This window comes from Lissotriton vulgaris, unplaced genomic scaffold, assembly GCF_964263255.1.
Source record: "Lissotriton vulgaris unplaced genomic scaffold, aLisVul1.2 SCAFFOLD_462, whole genome shotgun sequence".
NCBI lineage: Eukaryota > Metazoa > Chordata > Amphibia > Caudata > Salamandridae > Lissotriton > Lissotriton vulgaris.
In genome coordinates this window covers 482283-507223 of record NW_028255543.1, presented here as the reverse complement: position 1 = coordinate 507223, position 24941 = coordinate 482283, and positions in this window count along the sequence as shown.

Sequence of the window (24941 nt, the reverse complement as noted above, 5' to 3'; positions counted from 1 at the left end):
CATAAAATGCTTCTGAATATATCAATTTAGTATTTGTCAGCATGGTTTTTGTCCCTGTCTTATCCAACAGTTTATAATAAAATGTTTCAGCCTTACTTGTGTTAAACCCTGAGAAGTATTGGAATTTCTCATAAAACATTTTTGAACTGCTTTTGGGCGGTGTTGCACAATGCTCCCATTGGTTATATTTATAAACATTTCTACGTTGAGGAGATTTATGCAAGTAGTGGTCCGCGTAATAAGTGAAACAGTACATCTGTTCATAGCTAGATGAACCCTGTAAACAATAATGTTCTGTAAAATTTGCTGACAACACTAAATCAGACATCATATTATTTATACTTTCAAAATCCCAATCATCAGAAAATGTAATTGGTTTTACAAAGTCACTTAATGAAACCTTAAATTAGTGAGGATATTTCAAGATCTCGACCGGGCCATATATTTCATAGTCCGTTTTGTCCCAAACTACCCCGCCGGGTATTGGAATGGCTGTGACATTCACTGATGATAGTTCTCTTTTCTCGATGTGAGATGACTTGTGTGGCTTTAGAACTAAGTTGATGTTCTGACTTGCTGTGTCCATTGAACTGTATTTTCCCTCAATGAATTTTCCCAAACAAAGTACCATGATGAGCCAAAGCAGCAGGAAACATACACCAAACCCAAACCAAAACTCTAACCATGGAGAAACAAGATAAGTTTCCTTAAGTTGATGAGAGTTCTGTTGCCTTTTCTTTGACTGTGGGGGCCCAGGGGGTATGTCTACATGACTGGGGGGGGGGGGAGGCATGTCTTCATGACGACTGGGGGGGTGTCTCCATGCCTGGAGGGCCGGGGGGGATGTCTCCATGACTGGGGGGGGATGTCTCCATGCTTGGGGGGCCGTCTCCATGACTCGGGGGGGGGCTGGGGCGGGGGGGTCTCTATGCCTGGGGGGCCGGAGCAGGGGGGGTCTCGATGCCTGGGGTCCGGGGGGGCCTCCATGCCTGGGGTCCCGGGGGGGGGGGGGCATCCGTTGCTGCTGCCAGGCTCTCGCCCTCTCGCCCTTTCCTTGGCGATGTTGAATGTCGGAAAACTCAGCAAAACTTCGATAAGTGTCTCACAAAGAAACTTCTCTCTCTCCCGCTGTGTAAGAAAAACATCAGTACAAATAAATCACCCGCCCCCGCCCATTCTAACAGCATCAATGAGCATTTAATCAGCATTATTTCTTGGCCTCTGCTCCTGCCCAGCGGGTCTGATATTAATGCATATTATGGGGGTCAGTCTTGTAGGGGGGGGTGGTGGTGTCAGTCTTGTAGCGGGGGGTGGTGTCAGTCTTGTAGCGGGGGGGCAGTCTTGTAGCGGGTGTCAGTCTTGTAGGGGGGGCAGTGGTAGAAGTGGGCGGGATCGGAAGGGCATGGCGTGCCCTTACTATTTAAATATAACACAGTACTTTCCCCTACTTCTGTATTTTAAAAATGCGTCCCAGGACGGCAGGCAATGGTCCGAATTTAAACAATATTGCGTGATCGTCCAGCCCTGTGTTTTGCAAATTAAGAAAGCCGTCTGCAGTTGCCACAACCTCCTCCCTCTTCTCCTCTGTATCTGGGGCAGGGGCCTGGAAAGCAAGACTGTAGGAGTAATTAACCAGCACGCGAAAACGCCAACTTTGGCGACACTAGAGTGTGATTTACGCCTGCCCCCACTGACCTACAATAGTCACATCAGGATGCATTTTAGGCATCACACGTGACCTCATCTGCCCTTTATTTTCGGGATCACACAGACTGACAACGCCACACAGAAAGGAAAAACACTCCAGTGTAGAATTCCTGGTAGACTGTGCCCAAACCTAGGCGCTTTAAAAAACAAGCATTTACAATGCAATTGGTCTCGCATTTTCTAAACTTTGACCTATTAGTATTGTAAATGACAATACCTTATTGAAGTTTTTTTTTTTAAGGTAAATAAAAGGCATTGTCATTTACAATACCAATAGCCAAAATCTCGCGAATGCGAGACCTATTGCATTGCAAATGCTTGTTAAAGTTTATATGATAAAATCTACAAAGTTATGGATTATGTGGGGTCAAGGTCATCTACATTTCTACTCAATCCAGTTCGTTTTTGCTGGTTACTAGAAGTATGTGATTGTGCTGGTGTGGTGATATCACTCATCATTATGAATATGCTGTACTTGCATAATATACAGCTGTGACCCAAAACTATTTTGTTTCTAGCTCGAGCTGATGTGAGAATCGTAAGAGAAAGCGCCCAATGTGGTGTTGCAAAGTGTTAGACATATTGGAAAGCTTAACTATTGGACCTGGGCCTCTTGGCAGGGTCATCCCTAAACTTTTTGCCTTCCTCCAATACTCTATCTGACCTATTTTTGTTTGGTTTAATGACTCTGGGCACTTTACCACTGCTGACCAGTGCTAAAGCGCATATGCTCTCCCTACTGAAAAAGTGTACATGTGATTGATGTCCATGATTGGTTCATTGGATTTACTGTCAGTCCCCAGTAAAGTGCACTAGGAGTGCCAGGGCTTGTAAATGCCAATACTGCTAGTGGGCCTGCAGCGCTGGTTGCGCCACCCACAGAAGCCGCCTTAAAATGTATCTAGGGTCTGCCACTGCAGAACCTGCGTGCAGTCTGGTACTGTCATGCTGGCTGGGCAAGTGCACCCACTTGCCAGCCCCTAAACCTTCCCTTAACTTCATATTAGTCACCCCTATGGTAGGCCTGAGTGCAGGGTGCATTGTACGTGTAAGGTAGGACAAGCCCTGATGTGTGTGGCATGTCCTAATAGTGAATTACAACCAAATTCGTTTTTCACTATTGCAAGGCTACCTGCTCCCTTTAGGCCAGAATGGGCTGCTGGAATTATTACACTCTATAATCCCAGCAGGCTCAGGGAGCATGGTAGAAAATAATGTTTAGTATGCCTGAACTCAGAATAATAAAATACTTCTTTTAGTAAAGTTTATTTTAATATCCTGGGTTTGCAAATGCTACTTTTAGAAAGTTAGCATTTGCTTGTCTAACCATTTCAGCCCGCCTCTGCTCTTGTGTGTATCTGACTGTCTGAGTGTGTGAGTGACAGGGCTGGGAGTTGACAGGTGGTGAATAGCAGGATGACACCTTAGTGGGAGGTGGGAGTTTCCCCTGAACGATGCATCAGGCTGTGCTCTGCCTCCACAATGCTGGCTCCGCCCCCCTGGGGAGCGACTGATGACTCAGCCTGCACCTGGCCCAGGAAGGACCGAAGCTTGTCAACAAAGTGCTCAGGCTGCCCCTGTCTTCACAATGCCGGCTCCGCCCCCTGGGGAGCGGCTGATGTGCCTGCCGTCACACTGAATGCAGAAGTACCCACCACAAGTGCTCAGGGACTGAGAGCAGTTATGCAAAGGCCCCCCTGGCCTGTAAGAACAAAAGAAACTGGGTATAAAAGAAGGAGCCCTGCTCCTTGTAAATTAGATCCTGTTTGTGCTACAGAAGAAACTCTGCCCGAAGAGAAGGACCTGGAAGGACAAGGAGAAGTGCTGTCTCTGGCCTGTGTCTGGTGCCTTGCTGCAGAAGGAGAGGAAAGAAAAGACTACAAGAGACTTTTGCTTTTATTGAACTTTGTGCCAAACTCTGCTGAAAGATCTCCAAGGGCTTGCCTGTGAACTTGCCCCCTGACCAGCGCCCCAGGACCAGTGGGCGCTACCCTGGAAGAGAAAGCTGCTGTGAGTCGTGCATCTGTCCTGCACCACTACGGAGGAGAAGCGGAGTGCGCCGTGAGAGAATCGCTGTGCCCTCTGAAAGGCCCTTGGCACCCCCGTCCAGCCGAGCACCGCAACTGCTATCTGGCAGGCCCCAGCTGACATCGCCAGGACCAGCCTCGCTGGCCCCAGCACCATGCCTGTCGCCTGCCTAACTGCGGTCTGCACCGCAAGAACGGACCCTGCCTTGTGCCTGCCTGCTTCACAGGAGAAGAAGTTGCCCTGAAGCCCCAGCCGCCGCCGTTTGCAAGCTGCAGCGGCGTGGGGAGAGAAGGACAACCCGCTGTGCGCTCAGAGGCTGTGTTCGCGCCTCACACTGCTGCCCGGGGCCCTGCCCCCCTCTTGCCAGGCCGGGAGCACCTCGCCGGAAGATCTGACCCCCACCGCAACGCCGCCCTCCTGAGCCGAGCCGCCGCTCGGATCGACCGAGGAAGACACCGCGACGTGGGACCTGCGATCAACCCCGGCATCGTCTGCCCAGGACCCCCGCCTTCAAGGACTAAAGGTACTGTTGTTTGCTGAAGTGCGCCGCGCTCTGGACACGGAGTCCGTGAGGCGCGCACCCCTCGTCCCCTGCTGGCCCCCGCTCCGTGCGCTCTGAACTGCGAGACTCCGGGAAAGCCGTCCCGCAGCCCAGTTCGAGACGCACTGCCAGCGGAACGCCTCTCAGCCTACGAGGTGCCCTAACGCCCCTGAGGGGAGTCGGTACTCTGCTAACCTTGCCCCATCCTTGAAGGGCCCCTTCCCTGAGATTGCCGCACTCGATTGTCCGCTCTTTGGCTGCCAAACCCTGTGCGCTGAGAATTGTGCGCTTGTAACGGTGACTGGGAGGCCGGTACGCCTCCTCTCGGCCATCGGAGTGAACGCCGCGCACCCCTGCTCACGCGGAAGGCGTGAGGGTTGATAGGGACTTGCATCAAAAGCCGGATAAAGCGCCCAGAAGTTCTAGGGAGCACTGTACTGTCCTGGAACGGGGTAAAAGATCCCAAAGACCGCGTTCAGGAGCTGTGGCACCCCTTTTTGAGGGGTTACGACTATCATTTTTTTATTACAAAACATTGCATTTAAAAAGAACTGTGGCAACTTAAACCCAAGTAAACTGGAACCGCTATTTAAAGTTTAAAGACTGTATTCACAAGCCTGCTTTGAGAGTATATAAAGAATATATATTTTTACAAATACAGTTTGGTGTCATTGTGTGGTGGGTTGGTGGTGATGGTGTAATATTGCAAATGTTTAACCCTATGTGCCCCAGAGATTAGCCTAGACTGCTTGTGCCACACTACCTAGAGGGTAAGCAGAGGTTGTTCTTGGAGGTAACCCTCAGCCCTGACAAGGAAGAGAGAGTCCCTGCTTGTCGCCAGTGCTGCACTACGCCAACTAGAGATCCCCCCTTCCTACATTAACCAATCAACCTTAGTTAATGGTTGCAGTGAGTATATTACACTGGTACTAACGAGGTGAAATGTACGCCTTAGTGTTAAAATAACAGCATGGGAAACTAATGATGTCACAGGATGCACTGTGTTACACCGCATCATTTCTAATTTAAATTGAGACAAGTATGCTTTGTAACCCGGAACTCCTTCGCCCTTCTACGCTGCTGTATCACCATAAGTCAGGTGAGTGACATCTTCTGCTGTCCTTCTGGGGCACGCACTGCTTTCCTAATGCATCTTGGCCGCGGTTTGCGACACTCATAGTCACCCTCACTTGCTTAGGGAGACCAGCAATAGCCGGTAATCAAATATATTTAAAGGTGGGCCCGCCAGGGAATAATGGTAACTAGTCCAGCTGCGTTAGTATAAGCAATAAATGCATTCTGCGATCTGTAGTGCTAACATTAGCACTGTACATTGGGTCTGCTTGTAAGTCCGTAGCGCATTGTGTCTAAGTTTCAATATGGCGGGTGGAATTTCAGTGCTGTTTCACCTGGAATTCACCCTCATTTATCATCATCAAATGTTATTGGTCAAATCAATGTTATCTTCCCCAGCCCAGCTGAGAAACAGGAATACATTGAAGCTAAGAAACCTTGCACGGAGCGCTATTCGCAAAACGGTATTGCCTAACATTGTATCATATATATAGCGCCTCTACCACTCTGTGTGTGTAGGGGTGCTGCAGCGCTTGCCTGCAGGCTGTGTGGCTGATAGGGTGTGATCCATGTTTTGATCCCAAGTGTCTTCTTGTCATGCGTGATGCCAGGAGGTGTAGTGACCCAGTTATGAGACGCAGGATTCAGCAGCGTGTCTAATCGATGAACAGCGAGAGGATAGTAGACTAGCCCGTGCCTGTTTTTATTCGTATGTTAAGAGTTTTGTTGAAATAAGGCAAATCCCCGGACAACCCAAATCACCATATAAAGAAACAAGAATAATGTTTAATATTGAGCGGTTGTTATATCTGTGTTTTTGACTGTTAGCATCCACCTCTGTATGGTTTTATAAACATTTCACACTTCGCATTGGGGCCTTCTTCCATTTTACTGCCACTACGTTTTCTATATAAGGGCTCAGAAGAAAATGCTGTTTGATAGATACATAAATGAATTATTGGCTGGCTATATTCGGACCAGGAATGCACCGTAATCCCTCACCCAGTTCTTGCAATATCCTGCTCGTGTACTGAGAAACACGGAGTGTGTCAGCAATTCTACTACAAAGCCTGAGCGGAACTCGTGCCCGGTTCTCCTGTTTGCACCACGGAACGTGGCAAATGCATGCTGCAAATCTTTAAGTCGTATTTATGAAGCCACTCATATCCACTTTGGATGGCTTTGAATGGTTTCATAAATATGGAGTAATTTGACACAGCAGAAATCGCCGCTTTGCCTTCTTCTGCACAAGGGACACGTTGCAGTAGGTGTTTCCATGCAACTCCCATGGTTTTTGATGCATTCCTTGATTTACAAGGGCTTGTTATCCTGGGAATGTATCAATATCTTACACCTCCCCAAGGGAGGCACAAGAATGAGAAATATCTTTATTTTTACCAGTAGTTTTCTCTTTCTTTTCTGTGCAGCACACATAGAGAGAGGAAAAAGCCTCTCAGGATTGTTTTTGTGCAGGAGGGCGCCCCTTCTTGCACAGAAACAATCCTGCATGCAACAGGGGGCCCGCATGGGGCTAGGCTGACGAAATGGCGCCAGCACTGGGGGGAAAGACAGAAATGGACTGCATTGGATAAATACGGTGCATTCCGACCCTTTCCCTGTGATGCAGGGCAGCATAGCAAAACAGCTTGCTGGGCTGCCCTACGCTACCATTACCGTATATATACCTCTAAGTTCGCAAACTTCACTATCTCTCTCCTTCATGCTTTGGGGGCACTGCAATCATGCAGCAACGGAGGACAACATTATGTTGCAGTGTTGACTACATTATGCAAGAAAGAAAGGCCGCAGAGTAATGTGTGGGACATTTTCTGATACTTTACTATTTTGACTTTTTTACATTTACCAACAGCCTCTGCAAAGCTTTTGCCTCATTAATACCAGTTAAACATACAAGTGTAGCAGTGAGAACGGTGACCAGTCAACCTTTGGAAAGGGCCTTCTACTTCACAGCAACACAAGTCACGTATTTTGAACGATCTGAGCTACAAAAGATTTTTTGCTCAAACCATCAGATTATGCAGCCGATGGTTTATTATGTGGCAAATATGGCAGAGCTTTACTTTTATGGAAAACGTTTGCAAACTAGGATATTTTGCCATTCTTGTTTGAACTTCCTCAGGCGGTCTCTGTTGGGTGGTATTTCTAGACACCTACAGTGCTTGGGGAGAGACAGAGGAGGAAGGTGTCTAATAGTGATTGCAGAGGATAGTAGTCTGTAGGGGAGAAAATAACGGATTGCGATAATCTGAGGAACACTACGTACTCTGACTCTACCACTATTTAAGTCTCATAATTGATACATTTGCAATTCTCATTGCTAACTAACTTGAGTAGTAATTACACAAACTACTAATATAATCATTGTATCTCATTCATCTTGTAGGAAGGTGGCTACCTGACTATGGTTACCCCAGATTTTCTGCCTTGTGTTTAGCTGGTTTTCGACTTAGTTGGCCTGGTTCCCTGCTAATCAGGGCCCCAGGCTATCTGCTCTCTCTGTAAAATGGATTCCATGTACACTAGGTGCATAACTAGATTGGCTTGGGTCACCTTATCAGCCCCTGTACAGAGCACTATGGGTGCCCAGGGCATAGGTGCATCCAAGGCCTACCAGGGGCTGCAGCATAGCTTTTGCCACCCCTGGCTGGCTATCTAAAATTGACACAACTGGCTGATCACTCAGCTGGAGCAAGGTGGTGTAATCACTCCTTGCTTAGATATAGTATGCCTATATCTAAACCTATCTGGACACATATAAACCTGTCAGTCACTCCTATGGCAGGCCTTAACAATCCTGAAGGCAGAGTGCGTGGTTTAATGTGAGATGGAGCTCTAGCATGAGCTGAGCCTGTCTGCAGCTGTCAGGAACAACTCCCTAAGCTGTTCCGGGAAAATGCCAAACCATATACTATTAAGTGCCTTATAATCCTCACGGTTATATAGCAACTTTGGTTTGGTGTTATCAAAACATGTCGTGTAAGGTGTCATACGAATTGGAATACTACCCCCTTGCCAGTTCTGGCGACGGGGGTAGCTAGAGGGAGAAGACATGTTACTTTACTGAAACGCAGTTGATTTTAAAAGAGCCTCAGATCCACAAAATGGATGCCTCTGCCACAGACACGGGTCTGACCTCCTGCTGCTGACTGAAACTCAGCAGATGGGGGCCTGGACAAAGGGTTTCCTGTCGCAGGGTGGTGTTACACCACCCCAGACAGGAGATAGTGGATTGTAGCAGGGAGGTTTGAAAGAAACCAGACACTGCCTGGGGAGCACAAGGCTGCCCCTTGCATAATCCGGCCAAACCGGTTCTGGGGCACACCAGCCCCAGTCCCAGCGCGGCCTGGGTCAAAGGAAAGGGGTGTATCCACCCCCTTCAATCAATCAATCAATCAGTGACACTTATAAAGCGCGCTACATACCCGTAGGGTCTCAAGGCGCTGCTCGAACAGCCATGTCTTCAGCTTCTTCCTGAAGGAGAGGTGGTCTTGAGTCAGGCGCAGGTCGGTCAGGAGGGAGTTCCAGGTCTTGGCAGCCAGGTAGGAGAAGGACCTTCCTCCTGTAGTCGCTCTTCGGATGCGGGGGACGGCGGCGAGGGCGTGGTTGGCTGATCGGAGGTGGCGTTTGGGAGCATAGAAGTTGACTCGGCTGTTGAGGTAGCTTGGGCCTTGGTCGTGTAGGGCTTTGTGTGCGTGGGTGAGGAGGCGGAAGGTGATTCTTTTGTTGACGGGGAGCCAGTGAAGGTCTCTCAGATGTCCGGAGATGTGGCTGGTTCGTGGGATGTCGAGGATGAGTCTGGCTGAGGCGTTCTGGATCCGCTGGAGTCTCTTCTGGAGCTTGGCGGTGGTACCGGCGTAGAGGGCGTTGCCGTAGTCCAGTCGGCTGGTGACGAGGGCCTGGGTGACGGTCTTCCTGGTCTCGGTGGGGATCCACCAGAAGATCTTCCGTAGCATGCGTAGGATGTTGAAGCACGCCGAGGAGACGTTGTTGACTTGCCTGGTCATGGAGAGGGAGGAGTCCAGGATGAAGCCCAGGTTGCGTGCATGGTCTGTCGGTTTGGGTGCGGTGCCCAGGGCGGGAGGCCACCAGGAGTCGTCCCAGGCGGAGGGTGAGGAGCCCAGGATGAGGACCTCCGTCTTGTCCGAGTTCAGTTTCAGGCGGCTGGTCGTCATCCACTCGGCTACCTCTTTCATCCCTTCGTGCAGGTTGGCTCTGGCGGCGGCGGGGTCGTTGGTCAGGGAGAGGATCAGCTGGGTGTCGTCGGCGTAGGAGATTATGCTGAGGTTGTGTTTGCGTACGATGGCCGCGAGGGGGCTCATGTAGACGTTGAAGAGGGTGGGGCTCAGAGATGATCCTTGGGGGACGCCGCAGATGACTTCGGAGGCCTCTGACTTGTACGGTGGTAGGCGGACTCTCTGTGTTCTTCCGTCGAGGAAGGAGATGATCCATTCCAGCGCCTTGTCCTGGATTCCGATGTTGCTGAGGCGCCGTACTAGGGTGCGGTGGCAGACCGTGTCGAATGCCGCGGAGAGGTCTAGGAGGATGAGGGCCGCTGTTTCTCCATTGTCCATCAGGGCTCGGATGTCATCGGTGGCGGCGATGAGGGCGGTCTCGGTGCTGTGATTGGCTCGGAAGCCGGACTGTGAGGGGTCGAGGGATCCGTTCGTCTCGAGGAAGGCGGCCATCTGCTTGTTGACTGTCTTCTCGATGACTTTGGCTGGAAACGGGAGGAGCGAGATGGGGCGGTAATTCTTGAGGTCGGTGGGGTCCGCTGTTGGTTTCTTGAGTAGAGCGCTGAGTTCGGCGTGTTTCCAGCTCTCAGGGAAGATGGTGGTGTCGAAGGATGTGTTGATGATGTCTCGCAGGTGGGGTGCGATGACAGCGTCGGCCTTGTTGAAGACGTGGTGAGGGCAGGGGTCGGTCGGTGATCCGGAGTGGATGGAGTTCATCGTGCGGATGGTGTCTTCGGTGCTGATCGGGGTCCAGGCGTGGAGGGTGGTGGTGGGGGGTGTTTGTTCGGTCATGGTGTGCGTTGGTTGGTTGTTGAAGCTGTTGTGTATGTCCGCGATCTTGTTGTGGAAGTATGAAGCGAGGGAGTTGCAGAGGTCTTGCGATGGGGTGATGTCGTTGTTTCCTGCACTGGGGTTGGAAAGCTCTTTCACGATGTTGAAGAGTTCCTTGCAGTTGTGTGCGTTGTTGTCCAACCGGTCCTTGAATGCTGTTTTCTTGGCGGCGCGGATCAGCTGGTGGTGTTTCCGGGTGGCAAGTTTGAAGGAGGTCCTGTTGTCCGGTGTCGGTTCCCTTCTCCAGACTTTCTCGAGGGCTCGGCAGTTCTTCTTGGAGCTCTTGAGTTCGTCGGTGAACCATGGGACCTTCTTGCTGCCGGGTCTGCTAGGCGGGGTCCTCAGTGGGGCGAGTTCATCCGCGCAGTTGCTGATCCACTTCGTGAGGTTGTTGGCGGCCTGGCTGGGGTTCGCTGAGCTGGCAGGAGGGTGCTGGCTCAGGGAGGTGGCGAGCTGGTCTGCCGTGATCTTGTTCCAGCTTCTGCGGGCGGCCTGTTGCTGGTGTTGGTGGGTCGTCGTTCTCTTGAAGGTGAAGTGGACGCAGCTGTGGTCCGTCCATTGAAGCTCTGTGGCGTGGCTGAAGTCGATGTCTGTGCTGGAAGAGAAGACTGCGTCGAGTGTGTGTCCGGCGAGGTGGGTGGGGGTGGACACCAGTTGCTTGAGTCCCAGGTTGGCGAGGTTGTCGAGCAGGGTGCTGGTGTTGCGGTCGTTGTTGTTCTCCAGATGGAAGTTGAGGTCTCCCAGGAGGATGTAGTCAGCGGAGGGGAGGGCATGCGGGCTGACGAAGTCGGCGATGTCCTCGCTGAATTGTGTGCGTGGTCCAGGGGGTCGGTAGATCAGGGTGCCTCTGAGGGTGGTGTTCGGGTTGGTGTGGATCTGGAAATGCAGGTGTTCGGCGCTGGTCAGGGTGTTGTCGGTGCTGGTCGTGAGACGGATGGTGTTCCTGTGGATGATGGCGATGCCTCCTCCCATCTGGTTGGCGTTTCGGTCCCTCCGGACGATCTTGTAGCCCTCTGGGATAGCGATGGCGATGTCGGGAGCTGAAGAGGCGACCCTTTCTGGGTCCCACCCATAGGAGAGGACCTAGCAGGTAATCCAGCCCACCAGATTCTAATAAGAGTGGGAGCAGTGCCAATGCAACTCAGATTATCCTGAAGAAACATAAGAAATGAAACTCTGGACCCTGCGACATCCTACTCAACGTAGAAGACTAAATAATCTCCCGGGTGGTCAAGGAGTGACCACCCTGTGCAAACAGGCACCATCCAGCACCTCGGCCCTTGCTTTGTTGCAGTTCCTGCCGGAACTCGAGTGACAAAGATCAACGAGATCAAGCTTGCCTGCCTTCCTTCTGCCCGATCCACAGTCCCTGCAGAGCTGAGACCCTTGGAGGCGACCGGAAGCGTGGGGCACGCCATCTTGAAAAGGCCATGAGATGCTGACCGTGCAGCTCACGAGTGACCCTTGAAGATGTACACCGGGGTTTAAGAAGCCCCAACCCTGAGCTACTCTTGCACCAAAGCTCCCCCCTCCACACTCGACGAGTGCAGCGTGGGGCCCTTCTGCTTGTGTTGGCTTGACACATTGGCCCGGTCACTTGCCAGCTGGCTTGTGGTCCCTGTGCCGATGAAAACCTTAAACCGACTTGCTTTTCTGGTTGCTCCTAGATTTGCACCAGCTCCTGTGAAAAGGAGCCCCTGCTCTGACCCTCCTGGTCCGAGTGAGAAGCAATCTGCCAGTTCCGCGTGGATTGCTTTTGCCAAGTGTTGTTTGCTTCAATCTTGAAGCCGATGGCGCTGACGGCGTGAGCCTGTGTGATACAGATTATGACCTGCTCCTGGATGTCACAGATGCCCCAGAGCCCACGTGACAGCGGAGAGAAGCTCCTCAACAACCATCTGATTGCGCCCGACATTGTCTGGTACCATCCTGGTTCCACCCTGGTCACTGCTGAGTGACCCAGACTCTGTCCCCTCTGCTTTCAGATACTTCTCAACTTCGATCCAACCTTGGATCACACCGGACACTTCTGCTTCCCATCGCCTGCAGCATCTTCAGCTTCAAGCACCAAGAGCCTACGTGTCAAAACCCGACGCCACTTCGACACTATGCACCCGCTTCCTGTGGGTGAGGTAACATTGCAACGCTGGTGTTCCCACACTGGTACACACCTCTAGGGTCTGTGTCTTAAGTTTTGTTCCTCTAGGTTCAGCGGTAGTATCTTTAAACTATGTTTGTGTAACTTTTACGCACCAATGACATTGCATTAGTGCAAGCCGCACTTTACGTGCTGCACCCGAATCTCGCGGGCTTTTCCCGACTTCAGCATTGCTAGTCCAGACTGCTCCCAGCAATTCCCTAGGCCCTAGGCCTAACCACTGTTCGATTGGTATCTCTCATACCACTTTCTTAATATATGGTTTGAGTGGCCACCCGCCCTCATCCATAATTGTGCAACTTTGTATGTTATACTGTGCTTTTGATTTAACGCTTGTGCCCCTTTCCTCATAAAGAGTACTGGGGATTATTTTAGAAATACACATATATTTTTATAATATATACTTGAGTGGTGTCCTTTCATTTGATATTACAGGATTGTATGTGGTAAAACAGCTCGCTTAACACGACCTCTTAAGTTAAGCCTTTAAGGCTGCTTAGTCCATGCTACCCCTAGGATAGCTTGTCTAATAAGGTTGACTTACAATCAGACACCATAAGGGATTGTTTGGACTGATACAAGGTGGTTCCAGAATTGGAAACATCATATATCAGGCCAACTTCTCACACATCTGATGTTGCTTAAAGCATCTGCAAAACCAACATGTCTGGGTTGTTTTAGGTGCATATATATTCATTTTTGAGTGCTATTTCTGGATAAAATAAAAGGAAACCAGGAGGCATCTAATGCTGGCTTCATGACATGTTGTGTGAAGCACATAAAAAACGTAGACAATTTTGCATTGACTGAGGGGCACAGAATGATGTCATCAACAGTGTTTCCCAACACGTGGTGCTTCCTTTCATAGAACTTAAATCCAATTTTATGTTCAGAAATGGTTAGAAAAAGGTAGGAGAAGTGCTGATGAAAGAAACTGCATGGCTCGGAAACAAATGGTGTCTGGTTCTACTTATAAACGTCTTTGGGACATTCTGTGATTGAAAACTTATCCCATATTGTAAATGTATTTTAATGTCATTAACTCATATATTAAACCTCAAATAAACGTGTATCCATTGGGTTGTATTAAATAATGATATAAGCTGTAACTGGTCAGTAAAATGCCAAACATACAAAAAACTGATATGTTTTGCTCTTTTTAGCCACACCTCTGACTCCGCCCACTGACCCAAACCTTTTGTTATTCCCGCCTCCTGGTGCTCCACTCACAGTTCCCCTACTTATTTTTTCCCACTTCGACCACTGGGGGGGGGGGGTGTCAGTCTTGTAGGGGGGGGTCAGTCTTGTAGCCCGGGGGGGGGGGGGTCAGTCTTGTAGCCCGGGGGGAGGGAGGAGTCAGTCTTGTAGCGGGGGGGGCTTAGTTTTGTAGCGGGGGGGTCAGTCTTGTAGCCCTGGGGGGTAGGGTGACCAACTGACATAGGTGCAAATTCAGGACGGTGAGTGTAAAAATTCAGGACAAAACTTCGGGACAAAAGGTAAGTTTTACAGACACATCAGAGGTGGTCGCGCAATAGTATATATGTAAGTAAATAGACAACCATCTAAGTACAATTCAAAATAGGTTTATATTAGGTTAAGACAATCGTGCACTTGACGGTTTTTAGGCCTCGCCTTAGCGAAAGCACGCTCTCGCTGTGAGAACTATAGCTGTCGGCTCAGCAGACAATGAGGGGAGACGAGAGCTGGCCACGCGCGCAGCATTGTCTATGGCAGCGTTGGATTTCGAAGCGCGGCTTCGGATTGGGTCGCGCACGTGAGCTTGTAACGCAGACAGCTCATGCGCGCGACCCAATCCCAAGGCGCGCGTCGTAATTCGCCCCTTCCCCCCTCTTGTTTTTGTGATGAGTTTACGTAACCGGCACACATTCCTTTCTAGTGGCTTAATGGTCTGTATCAATTTACAAGGGAGTGGAATATTTAGATGGGGTGTGAAACTGCTGTTCTCAAAGCTTGAGCGAGCCTGATCTCCTGCATTTCTTTCACTGTAGCCTTCCCTGGGTTAACGTGTCTTGGTAGATTGAACATAATACATAGTTTGTGAATGTTTTCGCACAGAATATCGGAATCCTTCCTGATTCATGCACAAATAATACGATGTATTGATCATGTCAATTATAGGAGGAGCATGAAACACTGGCATATCCATGTCAAGAGTGTTCTCAATACCTGCTACGCATAAGAAAAAAGCTACTATACCAGGCGTCCTGAGAAATGTATAGAAAAGACCAGGAGGACTGACCTTGATAGCTCTGCCAGTATGGAATGTGCCCCCGTTCTAAGTACTACATGTACATTACAATGTTGGGAGAACACAGGGGTTCAGAATAAAGATGCGTCTAATAGTATTCTGCTTTCATTGCGTGCCTGTCCTCCACGTTTAAGGCCTTACTAGTGCATCCAAGCACATTTAAAGGGTGCAACCAAATAAAATGCTGCTGATGGGAGTACACAAGTGTGTGCTGCTTTTTGCGAGGTGTCTTTGAGAAGCCTCGCGGTATTGTGGTCTGTTTTGTTAATTATCGTACTTTGGGTCATGAGACCCAAGATGAGGCAGAGACTCGAATTGCGTCATATTAGGACATTGCATTGCCTTTTCATTTCAGCTTCACTATCCTGTTCCCTTAAATGCACAAAGTAACTGCAAGCATGTAATCAACTGCTTCACTGCTGAGGAAAAATATTGGCTTTGTAAGTAAAAGTGAATTCTTAATTTTCCTTCGCAAAACTGCGTTTGACTGTGCTTTCCCTGTGAAGTGGCGCGGTCCAGGGGCTTGAGCAGCTCTTTGTCAGCGGAGTAGAAAGAAACTATGATGAGTGGCGGGACTGCCATATGTCCACTGCTTGTGACCTGTAACAGCATATTTCAAACCCTGTAATCCCTCATCTCTTACCTCATCTCATCTAATCTGCCAGAGACAGTGCAGCAAGCGTCCGAGCTGGAGAGGGCTGCACCGCAGAAGCTTCTGGCAATCGGGCTGAAAACATCCACAAACCAGCACAGGTACGGCTCATTAAACAGCACCAATTACTTGGTTAATGTGACAAATTTATCTGACATCAAAAGTATTCATTTGATGCAAAATTGCCCGTCACTTTTAATTCTCGGGTGACTCTCCGACTGTCCATTCCCGACCCGTCTAAATGCTTCCAGCCTTATTTCTTCTTGTATTGGACAGGATCAGTTACTAAAAGGCCGTTCTCTCCTCTCAGAGCAGTGTTGACAGGCCTTGGAATAATAATAATAATATTAATACAGAGTTTTATAAAGCGCGAACAGCTACCTCACGAGGAGGTGTCCCGGCGTTATAGCAACAGTGTTGTGCCCGTTTAGGTAGAAGAGCTGGAGACTAACGTGGTGCCTAGCGTGGTTGGGCAAACAGCCAGGTTTTCAGTAATCGCTTAAAACATGCTTCGGATGGAGCCTGTTGGAGAGCAGGCCTACCGAGCATGGCCACGATGAAAATAAAGCGAGTAGGCAATTTACAGGGTTTGGGGGAAGTAGCAGTGCAGGCCTCATATTTAGTATGAAAATTCGAGCTTTCAAGAGTGCAGGGAACATCTAACAAATAAATGAAGGGAGCACGTAACAATGGCCGTAACGAGGTTAGTGGGTCACGTGATTTTAGCATGCACAAGGGTTGAATTTCGTGGACAGTGCCTTTGAAATCAGAGCTATTCTAACTGAAATTAAACTGGACTATATTGTAATGTTAATGGGTTTGCATTAATTTCGGCCTGTTTTCCTCCTCAGTTCTCACAGTGCCCTCACAAGCTGCAGTGCAAAGGATTTATGTGATAAAGATCTCTCATGCACTAGAAAATGTATTGCCATGAAATGAAAACATAAGTTCCTGCTTCGTAACTGTCTTTACTATCCAACAGCTTTGGCAAAGAAAGGCTACGGTTTGAAAGCTGTGTTTGTGTGTTTCGTCTGTGTTTTGAGAAGCAGCTCAGTTTTCTAAATTCTAGCATGTAAATAGTTCTATAGCTTTCTACCGTATGCAACATACGCTACGTGGGAAGGGAAATCATTGGATTATTTGCTTTAGGATGGATGGATGGATTGACGAATGCAGTGTTTTCAATCCTGTGGCCTTCTTTGTCGATAGGCTACAGATTACATTTGTTAAAAAACAGACCTGTATGTTTTTGGGGAGTTGAGTTGAGGGAGGATGGAAGGGGCAGGCACAGTGACAAGCTTGGTGTTGGACTGACATTCACTAGCAGCCATGAAATATATTCGGACTTGTAAAGAGTTATGCACCCAGTCACAGGCAGAAGAGGGACAAAAAAGCCACAGAATGCTCATCTAATTTCTGAGTTAGCACTTCACGTGTCTATCTCCCTGTCAGCACAAGCCCTTACCATTTAGCCGATTCAAGGAATCTGCTTGTGAAAAACATCATGACGAGACCAGTGTGGCTGGAGACACCTTGCTCCTATTACCTACCATTTAGCAGATGAATAGGGGCATAGGTAAGCGTTGTACGTATTGTTTGTGTGTCTGTTAGATTTTTTTGCTTGCTATCCCAATCATTCGAAATTGAATTTTTTGCTGACTAGCATGCAAAGATGCACTAGTATTTACAGACAGAGGCCCAACTGCAGACCGCAAAATCAACCAGCCTCTGTTTACTCTTGAGCAGCTTGATTTTCTTCCCATTTTCACAAATAGCTGCATGACACATTTTTCTGAAGGGAATACACTTTGAAAATTAGTTAAAAAAAACAAAAGGACAGCCCGAATTTCCCGATGCGTATTTTGCATATTATGTTTTTACTTGAAGAGAAAGCATCAGGCTAGACCTGCATTTTTCCTTTGCTCTGAAAATGTATCATTGTTGAAGTTGAGCATTTTGCAAAAATGAAAAACATCCTTAGCTACCACTTCACAGGCTAAAGTGTGCAGACCTCCTTGTTGGAGGGAACTGTGTAATCTTAAGGCTGTGGTATGCGAAGATAGTCTGATGAAAGGTAAGCTGGTTTTATCACTCGGGTGAGTTGTTGTGATCCTGTACCTCTTCCCATCAACCTCTTTCTCCCCTTATGCTGAGAAAAGCAGAGAGACAGAGATGATTCGTATTACGAATAGCATGGTATATACATTGTGGCCCTTATTTATGAGGGCGTCCACCACCGTTGCATCACCTTTTTGTGTCAATGCGGTGGTGTAAACACCGCGCCACACTGCACCCTATTTGCAAAGTGACGTATCTAGGTAGATGCGTCATTTTGTAAATGCATGCGCTACATTATACCTGTGTCAGGTAGAATGTATTTTGGTTGGTCGTTCCCCTGAAGAAAACCTTGTAGAAGTGGTTTAGTGAAATCTATGTGATGTCACTATATCACTCCTACGACTTGACTGCGTAACAATCCTTACGCCTGCGCCAAGCAGGCGTATGGAGTGATGCAGGGCTTTTTACATGGGACTCGTGTAATGACACATTGATGGAGTTGCGTTAGGTATCCGACACTCCAGCAAGGCGTCATTTTTGCGCCAAATAGTATGACAGGATTCCTGACATATCTGTTGAATCCTTGGTACATGGAGCTCTGTAGTGTAAATACATCACATCCACAGTGTCACAAAGATTTTGTAATTAAAAGTGACGCATCACAGTTTTTAGCCTGCGATGTGTCACTTTTCATAAATGAGGCATTGTGAGAGTGTTTGAGTATTCACATGTGTTGCTTTATATGTACTGATTGGTGATACGTTAGACTGTGTTGCTCTCTGTGGGTATGTCTGTGATGTTGGTCATGTCTGAGGTATTGGACTTTGTGCTTTTGGATGTAGGAGAGTGTCTCTGGGTGTTTGTATGGCTAACTGTGGCAGTTTGGATTCTGAAGAGGAAATAGTACACTGTATATCGAGTGTGAAGAGGTGCCTGAGATCCTAGTGTCTTCAGGGCGATTGGTGCGCTATTTAGCTGTTTAGGGAGTGTGGCGGGAATGTTTTTACTGGGCTGTTGGGTGTGATTGTTGGTGTTTGGAGGGAATTGTAAGACTCTCTGGAATTTTATTTAATGAAGCAGATTATTTTTTGGGCCGAGTAGTTTTTAGGATTTTTGGTGGTGTTGGTTGAGTTCCTTTGGATATTTTGAGGGTGATTGAGTGCTTGTTGAGGGTTTCTGAGTGCTCTGAGGATGTACACACGCAATGCAGGTTCTTGAGTGGCATTTGAAGGTTATGTGGGTACATTATGAGGGCATCTAGGGAGCGTTGTGTGTGTCCAGGGAAGTGTTTATAGTGCCTTTGATGCATTTGGAGTATTAGGATTTTAGGGGCCTGGAGTATTGGCTTATGAGAGTTATTTGTTAGAGCTTTTGAGGCACTCTCACTGTGCCTTCTTTCTATATTCTGGCAGATTCTAGGAGGTGACCCCAGGTGCTGCCCACACTACTGATGTACATCAAAGGCTGGCTTTGGCCTGGAAAGTTTCCAGAACTTCGGCGAGCTCTAACAAGTCTCTCAATATGGCCCTGCTTCCAACTTACACCATCCCTGGTCTTCAGACAACTCCAGGATCCACGGTGCTTCTCTACTCTGTGCTCCACACTGAGCAGTTCTCACTGTTTCCTTCCTGTGGTCAGCTGGATCAGTATCCAGAGCCAGAATATCAACTAAAAGCAGAGTTATGTTGAATCTGTGTTTAACTTGTCACATCTACAGGTGCTTTAAAGACAGAGGGCAAATGTCTAACTATGCCTTCTGACAAATGACTGCAGGATTGGGGTTTACTTTTCTTCGTCTGACTGCACCGTGAGAGGAGCTTTAAAAGGGCCTGCATTTCTGTGGCTGGACTGTGGCGACCCATACATAGTAGTGATGGAGGATAGAGCCAGGTCCATTCTTAACATTTCAATTGGAAGTGTCATTATAATTGCACTTATTTCATGCTTACTACCCCAGACCAGGCTTCAAATCATTTTTTCAATGAGTAGCGCGATACTCCGGAACCCAAAAAGCATTAGTTGTGAATTAGTATAGAAAAATGTGAAAGTAATTTGAGTGGTGGACATGTTAGTCACTTATTTGGATTCAGAAGGATAGCGAATTGAGAGAAGAGGGGAAAAGGTTTACATTTATATAAAACTTGTTACCCCATATGGGGTGTTGAAGTGTTTTTTTGGCGAGTAGCACGCTACTCCAGAAACCATAAAGGATTAGTGGATAATTAGTATAGTGAAATATGAAAGTAATTTAAGTGGTGGATATTAGTCAGTTATTTTGATTGAGTAGGGTAGTTGGAGAGATAGTAGAGGGAAAAAGGTTTGCATTTATACAGTACTCGCTACCCTTGATGGAGTTTTGAAGCATTTTTCTCGACGAGTATAGGTTGGAATTGTGTGGAGGGAGCCTAGAGGCATTTTAGAGAACTTGGAGTGCTGGTACCGTGTTGATCTTGGGCCATCTGTGAAAGGGGTTGGCGTTCTTAGGGTATCTGATGGCATATTGGCAGGTAAAGACAGTGTCAAGGTAAGTCATGCACTACACTAATTAACCAGCTAATTTCTCCAACTCTCAACTCCCTATAGTGGCCCAAACAGCCTTACTGCTCTCTTTGTGTCTTTTACTCACTATTATCTTTTTCAGTTTTCTACTCTTAGTCCCTCATTAGAAATTCAGTTTTTGGCCCAACTCCTTATTATGTGTTTGTGAACCTTGGTATTTGACTCACACACACCCCTACATAAACAGAAGCAGATCTGGCAGTCATGCTCTCTCCTTCCTCCTAAAGCCAGGAATGATCTGCCCCTGTGCATCAAAGTCACCGCCTCAGTTCTTGAATTCCACTAGAAAGTGAAGTCCTGACTCTTGATCTAGCACCTACTCTGGCCTAAATATTTCCTGCTTAAGCACCAGGATACCCTTCTGGGATAACATGGATATCTGATATCGTGCATAGGCCTCTAGCTGCATGGCTTGTTTGGTGAACCTGAAGCAAGCATTGGTCTCTTGGTATCTTGTTGGCAGGGGGATGGTCAGATGGGTTGTTAGTCTAGAAGGCAGGGTCCTGTTCTGTGACTATCTTTTGATCTCAGCTTGGATAAATAATGAGCTTAGCCTTGCATGCCTTGCGGACACTGCAGAGTAAATAGAACTGCTCTACTCTGCATAATAAATAGCAGTCTAACTTATCAGGCAAGGATAAAGAAAGCATACTGTCTTGACTGACAAGTGGGTGGATATAAACCAGTGCAAAGTCAGTCACGTTTGATGTGGGGTGAGAGAGATGGTGACCAATGTCTTTTTGGAAGTGATTTGATTGCCCTTGGTTTAGCAAGACATGGTTTCACGAATACCCACCGTGTTCTGCATGAGAGTTTCTGATGGGATGCGCTGCCTCTGAAAATGCTACTTCCAATCCAACTCTGCATAGTAAGAGGGCGAGTATCAAATAAATGGATTTGTGCGATTTGGGGATGTGTGACTAGTAGTACTTTAAATCATTAAATTATGTTTTTTCTTCACATGCTGGAAACCGTACTCGTGAGAACACTTGGATGATGTCTGTGATGAAGGTGAAGAAGATGAATAATCACGTCACGCTGGAAAGACTGTTGGATGTTGCCAAAGAAGCATCATTCAGGTAAGTCGGTGACTAGAAGGTATACCAAATCTGTGGACCTCCTGGGAAGCATCTTGGTATACGCTCTAGGAATCCGGATCTAGTTTTTACTCTTTCAACAAGAGGAGCACAGGGTCAGGATATAGACATACTCTTTTTTCCCTCCTAAGTGGACTAGGAACTTCAACAATAGTCAACTACACGTTTAGCTTAGGGACAGCTTGTTGGTTCAAGGCAACCTGCCTCTTGTTGTTGTATCTCCTCGCTCTGCCATGAATGTGTAATACAGGGACAGGTTGTAGGCACACTCTCTCGCTTTTTTCCCTTCTAGGTGGACCAGAACATCGACAACCATCAACAACACATGTTTAGACTAGGGAAAGTTTGTAGGTACATGCTTTGCAGCTTGCCTTGAGCTAATGCCCTCACTGAGGTGCGTTTGCAGCCAGCAGACCCACAGCACCACTTTGTACAGTTGGTTCAAGGCAACCTGCCTCTCATTTTGTATCTCCTCGCTCTGCCAAGAATGTTTACTACAGGGACAGGTTGTAGGCACACTCTCTCTCTCTTCCTTCCCTCTAGGTGGACCGGGTCTTCAACAACCGTCAAATACACATGTTTAGCCGAGGGACAGCTTGTAGGTTTATGGCAGATTGCCTTGTGCTAATGCCCTCACTGAGGTGTGTTTGCTGCCAGCGGAGCTTCAGCACCACTTTGTACAGTTGGTTCAAGGCAACCTCCGTCTGCTTTGGTTTCTCCTGGCTGTACCAACAATGTTTAGTAAAGGGTCATATTATAGGCACGCTCTCTCTCTTTTTTCCCTCTAGGTGGACCGGGTCTTCAACAACCGTCAAATACACATGTTTAGCCTAGGGACAGCTTGTAGGTTTATGGCAGCTTGCCTTGTGCTAATGCCCTTACTGAGGTGCTTTTGGTGGCAGGAGACCCACAGCGCCACTTTGTACAGTTGGTTCAAGGCAACCTCCGTCTGCTTTGGTTTCTCCTGGCTGTACCAAGAATGTTTAGTAAAGGGTCAGATTATAGGCACACTCTCTCTCTTTCTTCCCTCTAGGTGGACCGGGTCTTCAACAACCGTCAAGTACACATGTTTAGCCTAGGGTCAGCTTGTAGGTTTATGGCAGCTTGCCTTGTGCTAATGCCCTCACTGAGGTGTGTTTGCTGCCAGCAGAGCTTCAGCACCACTTTGTACAGTTGGTTCAAGCCAACCTCCGTCTGCTTTGGTTTCTCCTGGCTGTACCAACAATGTTTAGTAAAGGGTCAGATTATAGGCACACTCTCTCTTCCTTCCCTCTAGGTGGACCGGGTCTTCAACAACCGTCAAGTACACATGTTTAGCCTAGGGTCAGCTTGTAGGTTTATGGCAGCTTGCCTTGTGCTAATGCCCTCACTGGAGGTGTGTTTGCTGCCAGCGGAGCTTCAGCACCCCTTTGTACAGTTGGTTCAAGGCAAACTCGCTCCTATTTGGTCTCTCTTGGCTGTGCCAACATTTTTATTTTTTAACATATCTTTATAGACATTTTACAAAATATATTCCAATCATATATTCATAGCACTTCTCAAGGATGTAATGATTATCTTTAACTGTTATCCTCAGTATGAGATATGACCCAAAAATGCATCCCCGGTTGTTGGTGCCACAGGGTTTCAACATATGTCCATGGGTTTCTGATTCTGCCTGTCTGACGTATTTATCTAGGTACCTTAAGGTCAGTTATTTATTAACACTATGTGTAAAATACCTCTAAGGGAATTTTCAGAATACCAGGTAACTGAATAAGGTGTTTTGACATTTTTCCGTGCTCCCCATGTGTCTAAGATAGGAACTATTGCAGTGGCCATTCAGCAAAAAAAAAAAAAACGTATAACAACAAACAATCCTATCAGTGGTAATTCTGGGCCGTATAGTGGGTTCCCAATTGTTCGTCATATAAATTGCTTCCAACACTCCAGGCCCACAGGCAACATAATCCCCAGCCACAGGAGGTCCGTCTTTCAAGCCAGAAGCTTCTCTAGTAATACTTCTTGAGGAGTAAATCTACCAGTCAGGCATTTTTCCTCCCTGCAGGAACCCGCCGGCCTCTGTGCCACCCACTGTAATTGGGCAGACAAATTTTAAAACTCAAAGTAAGGGGCTCCCAAGCCCCTGTCAATGGGAGAGCATTGAAGAGTCTCCATTGACATCCTGTTTTGACCACCATTACACACCACCCAAAAGAAATGCTGCCAGGTCCTGCTGTTCTAAAGAGAGTATACTTGTAATGCCATATTAATTTCCTCAGGGGCACATACTGGGGTATTGTCATCCAAACTAATTTGGTAATGTGCGTCCCTCGGGACTCCGGTCTAATGAGCCATGTCAACAACTACCAGGTCTACCCTCCTCGTCATGCGCCCACGCTATGTATTCTTTATAGGTGTGGCACCATAAACACTCCATTGTTTTGTTAGAGTTCCCTGTCCTCCCCGAGTTGGGTTTGTACGTGCTTATCTGGTCATATAACATTGTCCATTTTACGCAAACTGGTGCACAGTATGCCCTCTTGTTATTATTGCGCTGGTTAGGCCCCTCCGCGTCCTCTGCGTGTCGTTCCAGGACGCACATTCTCTCCGAGAGGTCCCCTACATTAGGGTTCAATGCCTTCTGTTCTAGCTATGACTCACTCAGAGAATTTTCAATGTGTCCATCTGATCTGCTAGTTTGCTGTGTTCTGCCCAGATCAATCCCAACCCCATCGACACAGCACTGATCTCCTGCTGAGTTTAACTACATTTGTAACTTGGGACCCATTCAAGTAAAAGGTACTCCAAAAATATTTACCTATACTATACTACAGGTTTGAACTATAAAGAATAAACGAAGAAAGAATAAACTTTTTTTAATTTTTTACATTTTTATATATTTTTTTGTTTTTAATTTTTTATATTTTTTTATAACTGTTACTTACTCAACCTACAACTACTTCAGCTAAACTGCAAACACTGAAATATTTTAAATAGTAATGATAATGTAAAATATTATGATAATTATTAAGAAAATTGTAAGGCAACAAAAAGCTAGTTCTGTTCCTCCTGAACACTAGGAGAGGGATGACAGTGACTTAACTGGGGATAACATTGCTCATGAACACCAAGTTTACAGGCAGGACACCAGTGGCGGGACCTTTTTCTCCCCCCAGGCTGACTCCTGTCAGAGCACACAGCACAGTCTATCTTTTCGCCCAGGCAACAGCGCAAAGCCGTGCTCCTCACTACAAAGAGAAAGTAGTGGTGTTCTAGATATTTGTTCTTGAGAGACACCATCCTGCCGTAGACAAAGTGCCTCTACAAGACTCACTATAGAACTGTGGCCACTCTGAACATTGCATGGATCAGTATTCACTTTATACAATTCGTAAGCATTCATGATCGACACATCAATCAGATTACGCCAAACCTTGGACCAGTATCTGTGTGTTGATCTCTCTGCTGCGAATTCGTATATTTTGCGGTCGCTTACATCAACCCCACCCATTCCTTTATTGTAGTCTAGAATGACTTGAGGTTTGATGATTGACTTCCCAGACCTTGTCTGTACAGTCACATCATCTGCTAGGCTAGAGGTGGACAGCAGTAGAACAGGCTTGCGTTGGCTTTTCTTTTCTCTAAAGGCGCATGCCAATACCCCTTTCTTTCTCATATACTTAGACATTTCTGCCTGCAATTTGGCCCTTGCAGTCTCTGGAGGCAGCCCTT